The following is a 10,418-nucleotide window of genomic DNA, read 5'->3' as shown; positions in this document are numbered from 1 at the left end:
TTTTTTTTTTTTTAGGTTTGCCGCTCTTGACAATATGCCCATAGTGTATGAGTTAGACAGCAGTGTTTAAAGCCAAAGTAGCTGTGATAGTGGCGCTCCTGGAGCTCGATGGTGGGAACGGCAATTGGGCAGTCTCCAGGTGACAGGACAGGGGTGTCTACAGGCTGTGGTCTCCAGGTGGTGGGGGTAGTGGTTGAACTTCTTCCAAGACAGACTTGTTCTTTTGGCAGTCTGTAGAATATTAAGTACTTTTGCCAGCATCGTAATTCAAAGACACCAATTCTTCTTTGCTATTTTTATTAAATGTTTAACTTACAGATGCATAGGAAGCAATCTAAAATAGTATGGCTTGGATTAGATACATCTGCCCCAAGAAGGTTGTTGATGAGTCTTATTGTAATCCTGATACCACATTCCTCTTCCAAGAGTCTAACTTCCCTAATGATTTGTTCAGCTTTCAGACTGAAAAGCTATAGAGAAAGGGCACAATCCTCTCTCTCTCTCTCTCTCTCTCTCTCTCTCTCTCACACACACACACAGACACACTCCTTTTCTGATTTAAAACCATGTAATCTTTTTTTTTATTCTGACAAATGATTATTGATGTATGTATAGGTTTGTCTAGAGAATAATTAAGGGTTCTGGGATTTCATGTGTGTGGTAATTTATTATGATCCACACAATATAATGCTTTGCATAGTCAGTACATCACAAGTAGCCATCTTTCTGGTATTCAGCCAAGATCCACCTGAAGTCAGCAATAACATTCTTCCTAACAGGACTTTTAATTCCAGCTTGATGTTCAGACAATTTCCTACTAATATACTGTTCTATCCATTTTTTAATTATCTTCAGCAAGGTTTTACTTATATGTCATATTAATGGTATTATTCAATTATTTCCATTCTTTTGGATTTCCTTTGTTTAAGTGGGAAAAATATAGATTTCTTTTGTATGTGTTTAAACAGGTAGTACATGACAAAACTAGTAATTAAACTATGATGTTAAATAAAGCCCTCTACACCAAGACATAGTCATTTATACACACAGATACACTTTGAAGATTTAGCCAGCTGTTCACAACTTGGCAATGCAGTCTACCTGTTTCCACATCTCATACTTCCCCTACTTCATTAATAATGATTTTAGAAGAAAGAGACAATCTATTTCGAGGCCTGACAGGGTAGATTTAACTGATATGGAGCTACTAGAAAAGCTTATAGAAGGCCGAATAGCTTCATAACACATCACTAACAAAAGCCACAATTTTAGTCTTACATATTTTTCTCAGGAGTTTGCTTGATTGTTCCTATGTATTTAAGAGTCCTTTAGTGACTATCAGAGAGCTATAGTGGCCTAATAGTTTAGGAATTGTGCTGCCAATGAAAAGGCAAGCAGTTCAAAACCACCAGCTACTCTGTGGAAGAAAGACGGGCAATCTCCTCCTATGTGATTTCCAACCTCTGGAAACCTGCATGAGGGTCAGATATGAGTTGGTTCCAATTCAACGGCAGTGAGTTGAGCCAATGAAATATTAGCACTTCCTAGAGTTTTAGGCTTTAGATTAATTTTAAGAAAACCTTAGACAATTTGTTAATCTGAACAATTTTGAGAGTGATGGGTTACTGAAAACATAGTCCCAAGGAATCAGGACAAAGATGTGATTTTTAAAAATTTATGTACATGTGTATGTATGTATGTATGTATGTGTGTATGTATTTATGTAGTTATTTATTTGTAGGTTTTCCTGTGACAAGGCTAGCCACAGGTTATGCTGACAGTTATATGCTGGCAGAGATATGATGTGACAAACAAGATACTTGACTTATTTGCAATTTATCAAATTTTACCTGCTTCACTACTTAGATGAGGGAGCTCTGATGGTCTAGTGGCAAGAAGTTTCACTGCAATCCAAAAGGCACAAGATTTGAGGCCGCCAGCTGCTCTGAGGTGGAAAGGATGGGCTATCTCTTCTTTTGAGATAACTCCCTTTCAAAACCCACCTGACAGTCAGCTATAGGTCAGTTCTGACTCTATGGTACATAACAATAATAACAACAGCACGTGAACAGTTGTCAATTCTGACCATTATTAAAATGTTAAGTTTTGAGATAACATTGTCATTTTATGAGAGAAATCATTTAATAAAATAAGTATTGTGCCTCCTAGTATCTTAACCTTATTTGAAAAAAGATTCTTCCTAGTTCAGAGCTGTCAGATGTATTCTCTCCTGGTAATGTACATTATCTCAAGGTTAAAAGAATCCCAGCAGGGAGACAACAAATATATAGCATTATAAATGACCGCAGTAGAATGGAAAAATGAATATTAAGCAATTCTAAACAGCCCAGGACAGCAGGAAGCTGTTTTGGCTACGTTGTACGACATTTTAACGGCAGCACTATTTGACAGCTCTCTCATTCCAGGAATAAAAGTTGGACAAAGAGTCAAGGAGGTCATAAGTCAAATGAAAATCTTAAAGAATAAGTCATAACCCAGAAGAAAATTTGAAAGCAAGGAATACAATAGCCAATGCACAAGTTGCATTGTGCAACAATTATACAGTTGCTGATCACCAATAATTAGAAACTGTGATAATTATAATATTTTGGCAGAAATAGAGACAAGCAACAAAGAATTTGTTCAGTACATTTAGTTAATCCAAAGCAGTTAAAGAAAAAGGATTAAATTTTATCTTTCATTTTTATTTCTCTATGACAAGGCATAATGATAGTGATGTTCTCTGTTGATCACAAAATTCAACTTCTTACTAAGAATATTCTGGAGCTCTGGTAGCATAATCCTAAGAGATTTAACTCAGTGACAGAGATAGAAGTATGTAATCCAAGGAAAACCAGAAGAACGGAAGTGTTTTTGAAGCTTTGTCTACGAAAATTTAGAATATGACTCATTATGCTTTTGACGTCCTGCATTTTGTGCATTGATGGGCTGGAATAGGCTCTTAAAGAGGCCAGGCTTTTCAGGTGGAAGTTGTGCAATGGTTTTCAACAAAGCTGTACATTTAGTTTCTTTGATTCTGGATCACGTTCCAGCCCTCTGCATTAATTGTAGGAATTGTCAAATGCTAATTTGTGATTTTTAATTTTCAATGGTATAAACTTGATCATATAAAAAAATCTACTTAAAAATAATGTTTCCAATCACTTTCCTTTGCACTCATGCCAGTCGTGTGGGTCTGTCATTTTGCTTCTTTGGACCTTGGTTTTCCTAAGTGTTAAGTGAATGGTTGAATTGGATAGTCTCTGTGATTCACACATGAAAAAGCCATGTAAGTCCCAACTTTTAGTAGGTGGTATAGGGGAAAAAAAAATACACACCACAACCCTTTCTTGGAAGCACTAAGGGTTTTAATTCTTAGTAGCCTTTTGCTGCATTAGATAGCTAACATACTGTTTGAAGATTAAGAGCTAGAATCTGCTTACTTACATCTCACTCATTTCCCACTCCTAAGGAAAATGTGTGATCTCTTCTAGTCAGAGGATAAAAACATGCATGGGCAAGTACTCAAAACCAGCAAGCATTTCACTTTCTAAACGCCTTTATCACTTCAACATCTTGGATTGGCAAAGAATCACAGATCTCTACATAACAGCTGCATTCACTGTCATTTGTGCATGTTTAGTAAAGCATTTCTACTTTACAAGAGTCCATTTTAGAAAGTCAAATATACACCTGGTCTATGCTCATCTGTCACTGCCTTAAGAAAGTAATATCTAGAATATTTTTAACTTTTAATTTTTTTTAGGTTTTGATCTGTACAGTAAATTCCCAAAAGACACTCTGGGAATGTGGGTAAGATCATAAATATAGGAATTTACTTCAAAAAAATCAAATGTGTATTTTATTGATTCTTTTGATTATAAAGTACCACAGTGCCAATGAGTCATATCACCATCATTCAAAATATGGGTGTTACAGCATTTACTTTACCAGGTTGTTTGGCATGGCTCTGTAACTACTGTGGGTAGAGTTGAATTCATAGCCAGTAAATAACAGCCTTTAACTGATGTTCACAAGTGCAAGTCTGGAAACAAATCTATTCCCCAGCCCACTTGTATGTGACTTAATCTAAAGAGACTTCCTAAGTTAAAAGAAAACATCGACAGAGAATGGATGTCACAGGCTCGTTTTATAACCTAGGAAGGGGGGGGAAAGCCAACAAAACACCTACTTTTTCTATTTGTACAAAACAGTAATACTAGAAATATTCACAATATCTGTGAATTGATGGAATAAATCTTTATCAGACTGATAGATGGTATATAAATATTCCTCTTAGTGTTAGTTAGTTGAAACTAACTCATAAATGATGCTCTAGCAGGTTTGCAGAAGCTGTAAATTGCATCAGACAAGATTGACTATCTTTCTCCAGAGGAGTCTTTGGTGGATTTGAACTTTTGCAGAGGAACTGTTCTTGAGTTAGCAGCATAACTCCCTCTGAATTAAACCACTCCAGCTTCCTTTTATAAATATAGAGTTTATTAAGTATTATGAATGACTTTGTATATCAATGGTGTATGGCAGTTTCATAAGACATAAATTGAATGAGATAAAACTAGAGGTACAATGGGACCCCAAAGAGAGTCTTGAATTTTGCCCATATTGCTTCACCTTTTGTCTGGAATACCTGGTGCTCTTTCCTTTCTATCTAACAATAAATACAAATTTATGTGTAAAATCAATTTTGAGTTACCCTTCCCCAAGTAATAAACTATCCTCTCCTTTATTTTTTTCTCTCTTTCTATACACATGCTTACTGTACACTCTATTTTATTTGACTCCTTTTTGACCACAAGTTTCTTGAATGAAGTCATCATTTATTTTTTTCATATTTGACTTATATCAATATATGCTATGGTTATAAAAATATTAATTTTACATATAGAAATTCCTTGTTAGAATTCTCACTATGATTGGATACTTAATAAATATGATTATTCGTAGAACTAGTACTAAGGTAGAGGGTCAGAGAAAGAGAGGAAGACCTTTAAGAAGATGGATTGACACAGTGACTGTAACAATGAGTTCACATATATCCAATATGATGAAGATAGCACAGGATATGGCAAGATCCAGATCTATTGTTCATGGGTTCTTTATGAGTTGTAGGCAACTTGATGGAACCTAATAATAACACCTAATAATAATAACAATAATAGCTTTAAAAATAGTATATGTAGAAAACTGGCTTTGGACTCTTGTTGTTGTTGTTAGATGCTGGAGAGTCACAGACGACTCATAGCGACCCTATGAACTAACGGCCTGAGCACTGTTCGTACATAGAGTTTCCGGAGGCAAGCCATTTCTGAAGTGGATGTCGCTCCTGCTTCTAGGCTTGTTTTAGTTGGGAAGCTCCAGCAAACACTGTCCACCATGGGTACCCATTATCATGTTTGGCACATTAGTGTCACAGTGCAACATCACAGCAAACACGAGTTACCTCTGTACAGCAACGCACAGACCAGTGCTATACCACCTAGAAGAAGGTTTGACAGGAAAACAATTTGAACCTGGCCTGAGGGCCGCAGATTAAAATCACCCACCTTCGGCTTGGCAGCATATTATTTAGATATGATTTTGGTTTTATTTTTACTTCTCTACATATGCCATTTGTATTCGCAAGATTCTGAGTCTTTGATTTGAACTTAAGGCTACACTTGTGGACTGGTTAGAAGTTATGTTTTAATGAACAGTGAGGGCGATTGAGTCAATTACTTCTGTATGAGTGTCATTATTTATTGTGCTATAAGCACAAATAACCATATACTTGTCCTGTAGCAAAGTCTGGATGGCTGAGGTGATTGAGGCATCATTTAAACAAGCCAGATTTGAGGCATCTCAAAGCATCTTACAATTACACTAGTAACTGTAAGAATTTAGAAATGAGAACTAATCTTTTATAAAAGAGGGTTACTCAGAAAAGGTGTCCATCAGGGTTACACCTTTCTCTTTATCTGGTAAAAAAAGTACTAGCAAATCATTACGCTTAACTCTAGGAAGAGGAATGCTGCTTCAGGATCAGAGGAAGACTCATCAAAAACCTGTGCTATACAAATTGCTGAAAATAAAGAGGATTGAAACACTTGTTGCAGAAGATCAAGGACTATAGCCTTCAATATGAATTAAACCTCACCATAAAAAAACCAAGGTCCTTACCACTGGGTCAATAGACAACATCATGATAGACAGGACTGAAATTATTCGTCAATTATTTCGTCTTTCTTGAATCCACTATCAGAACCTTTGGTACCAGCAGTCAGGAGATCAGGAAACACATTGCTTTGGGAAAGTCTTCTGTCAGGGACAAATACTAAAGAGTAATGATGCCAGTTTGAAGACTAAGGTGCAGCTGATTCAGGCCATGGTCTTTTCAATCCCTCTCTATTCATCTGAGACCGGACAATGAAGAAAATTACAGCAGAAGAGTTGATGCCTTTAAGTCATGGCATTGCAGGAGAGTATTGACTATCCTATGGACTGCCAAAAGACTTAACAGATTAGTCTTAGAGAAGGTCCAGCCAGAGTGCTCCTTGGAGGTAAGGATGGTGAAGCTTTTCCTCCAAATGATAAAAATGAAGGATGGTGAGGCAATTCCTTTGAAAGGGATATCATGTTATGAAAAGTGGAGGGTCACCGAAAGAGAGGAAAGACCCTCAATGAGATGAATTGACTTAATGACTGCAGCACTGTGCTTAAGTGTGTCAGAGATGAAGGATGATACAGGATAGGACAGAGTTCAGGTCTCTTGTTTATACGGTCACTACAAGTCACATTCAATTCCATGGCACCTCCCAATAACAGTCTTTTCTCCAATGAGAACCCTTACAAAGTTCCCTCTGCTTCACCCACTTTTAATAGCTTGCCCAGCAAAAGTTGTTTTTTTTTCCCTTAGCCAATATGTTCCCTTCAGTTTCACTTATAAAATCTATAATTTAAAAAAATGCCTTTCATGAGTTTTTATTTTAGTCTATTTCATCAGCAGTTTCTTTTGTGCTAATAGTGTCCCTTCAGAACTAGTCTTAGCAGTTTGAAGTGTGATGAAAATAGGGTCAGAGCCATTATTTCAATTATTCAGGTAACTTGGCTAGGTTAGTGGGGACTCTAGAATATAGTAGCAAAACACAGAGATAAGAATGCCTGCTTACAAGATGGGTGAGGGGGATCACAGCTATAGAAAAGAAAAATAATTTTATCTTCACTTATCTATTTGGAAGCAGGAGTGGCACCCACTTCCTAAATAACTTGCCACTGGAAACTATGAACTTAGAGAAGCGATGATAGCTATAGAATAGGGTTCAGGTTCTTTGTTCACAGGGTCGCTATGAGTTGAGCTTGACTTGATGACACTTAACAACAACAACAACAACAACAACAACAACAACAACAACACATCCGTCTATGTCATCCATTGTCAAAACAATTGCCTTGGTGATTATTTAGCGAGGACTTTTATTTCCTCTTTTTGAAAAGGACCATATGTTTTAGCACACAATTTTCCAAAAGGTCAGAAAACAACATTTCCGTGTAACATTGCTTTGTATAGCTCTACATATATGAGAGCCAGGAAGCCTGTTTTTAAGGACCCAAGGGGGCAATGGGCTGTTTCTGCTGGATCAAGCTCTCAGTATTACTTTCACTATGTTTCTGGCCGTCACAGGATCTGAAACAGACTGCAGACTAGAGTGTGTTGGCATGTGTTTGCAGCTCTGCCATCTGTTTCACTTCTTTCCATTCATCAATTTCCTCTACTTATGAGCCAGCCTATTACTTAGTAAAGTTATGAAAAATATGGACCCTGAGTATTTTGTCTTTAATTACTTTTATAGATCTTTTCAAAGGAAATTGTACGGTAGTATAAAAGAAATGATAAAGTAAAATGCTATTGCAAAAAAGCAGTAAATCATTAAAATGAAAGATTTAAGCCTCAACTAATTAATGAGTGAATTGAAGTCATGAACTTGGCAACCTAATGAACTGTTAAGAAAAGGAAGCTAGAGATCTCTGTCTTTGACAATGGCAAGCCTTTCTACTATTCCATGCAAGTTTATTTTCATGAAATACTTCAGATTTATGTTTAAAACTTAAGACGCTATTTCCCCTTCACATATTATCTATAACATTTAAAATCTAATAAGAACTGCATTTGTCTCTTACAGAAGTTGGAGAAGGAAAGCTCCTTTGAGAGAAGAGCCACCATAGTTTATAATATCCAAAATAATTGGAAAAATTTGAAGAATACTTTTGTCATTTCAGAAGGGATAAATTTAGATTAATATAATAAGTTTATTTCTGTCATAAATTATACAACTGCTAGTGTCACTGACAGAATTAGCCTAAACACTTCCATTCCTTGTCAAGTAATTGTCAGATAAGGTAGCATTATTGTCCTTTTATAGGGAGAAAAATCTGGGGCAAAGGATCTGATAGAAGAATCAGAAGAGCAAAAACGAATAATGAAGAAAATAAAATATTCATTTTAAATTCTTCAAATGTCCACAGGAGTTCTTTATTTATAAATATTTTTGTAAAGAAAAAAAAAAGATGTTTAAGAAGAACAGTAATAGACTACCTTGCAAAACTTAACTGGCAAAGGAAACTTTCCTGACATAAATAATCTAATGAGTCTGTGGCAACATTACAAATACTACCTAAAATTCCTCACACAAAATAACATCAATTACCAGGAACTGTGCTCCTTCACATCATTTTAATTTCATTTCAAAGAATGCCTTGTGGTCAGAAAAACTTGTAATTCATTAAATTACAAGGTGATGACAATTCTGAAGGCAGTTGAATTTTTATTTTCCGTTTCTCTGGAAACCAAGAAAGGAAATGAGAACAATTGTATTTAAATTTCTTAAAGATCCTGATCATTCATTAGTAATTGTAAGAATTTATAATTCTGGCTCTCAACCTAATGGGAACGTTGTTGTTGCTAAGTGTCATTGAGCATGACTCATAGTGACCCTATGAACAAAAGATCTGAACTTTGTTCTATCCTGTGCCTCCTTATTCTTTCCAACACCCAAGAGCCCATTGCAGCAGTCACTGTGTCAATCAACCTGGTTGAGGTTTTTCCTCTTTTTTGCCAACCCTCCACTCTTCCCAGCATCATGTCCCTCTCCTGGGAATAGCCCCTCCTAGCAACATGCCCAAAGTATGTGAGGCAAAGCTGCATTATTCTTGCCTCCAAAGAGCACTCCAGCTGCACCCTCTGCAAGACACATCTATTTGTTTTCATGGCAGACCATGGGCTGTTCAGTGCCATTCTACAATACTACAGCTCAAAGGTGTCAGTTCTTCTTCTGTCACCCTTATTCATTGCCCAGCTCTCAGGTGCACAGCAAATAATCAGAAAAACTATGGCCTGATGCAGACACACCTTAGTCCTCAAAATGACATTATTACTCCTCAATAATTTGGAGAGGTTCTTAACTGAAAATTTTCACAGTGCAGTATGTCTCCTTATTTCTTGACTGCTGGTACCAAGGATGTTAATTTTGAATCCAAGCAAGATGAAGCTATTACTATTTTCAATCTGCTTTCCATCATCATGCAAATAAAATATTTTTCAAGATATATTCAACCAAGGAACAATAAACTGCTTGTTAACATTTGTTGAAAAACTTTAAATAATTTTTCTTTTTATTTATTATTGTTGTCAATCCATTCATAGTAACTCCATGTGTGAATAGTACTTCTGTTATGTAATGAGGTGCAGTTCATTGGAGCTCCAGTGGTCTACTGTGTAAGGGGTTACTCTGCCAAAGACATGTGGTTTGAATCCACCAACATATCTTTGGGGAAAAGGTGTGCAATCTCCTCTCTGGCAATTTGTAGCTTCTAAAAATCTGGTAGAGGGAAATGATGAGTTGATTCTCACTCCATGGTAATGCAGGGTGGGTGGCAGAAAATAGAGGTTCTTTTATGTAATAAGGTAAAATTCATTAGATTCAAACCAATTTATTTTACCTTTTCCCCCAGCCTGCCTCACATTTGTTATTATCATTAATTTTATTTATTTTGAATGCATCTGCCTAAGACCATGGAGAATGATCATCGAACCCTGTAAATGGTGTTGTCAACCAACTGAAGGAAAGAGATAGTCCAGATCCCTACTATTGTCAGAGTGAAAATAGCTGCTCTGTCATATAAGAAGGAAAGATAGTTTTTCTATTATTATAGAGAGAACTGAAGGTTACAAATGTAAAGATGGGGTTAACCATGGGTTTAAAGGTAGGATACTTAGAAGTGATAATTTGCCAAGGATGGGTACATAATAAGTAAATTAAATGGCACAATCTATTTAGTTTATTATAGAGTGGTTCCAGCAAGAGAGATTTTTCTAGTCATTTTTTCATAAGATTATTCCCTTGATCATGTTTGTTTCTGGAAGT

This window comes from Elephantulus edwardii, unplaced genomic scaffold (assembly GCF_000299155.1).
Source record: "Elephantulus edwardii isolate Elephantulus edwardi_28Jun2011 unplaced genomic scaffold, EleEdw1.0 scaffold00085, whole genome shotgun sequence".
Taxonomy (NCBI): Eukaryota; Metazoa; Chordata; class Mammalia; order Macroscelidea; family Macroscelididae; genus Elephantulus; species Elephantulus edwardii.
Note: the sequence above shows the minus strand (reverse complement) of the source record.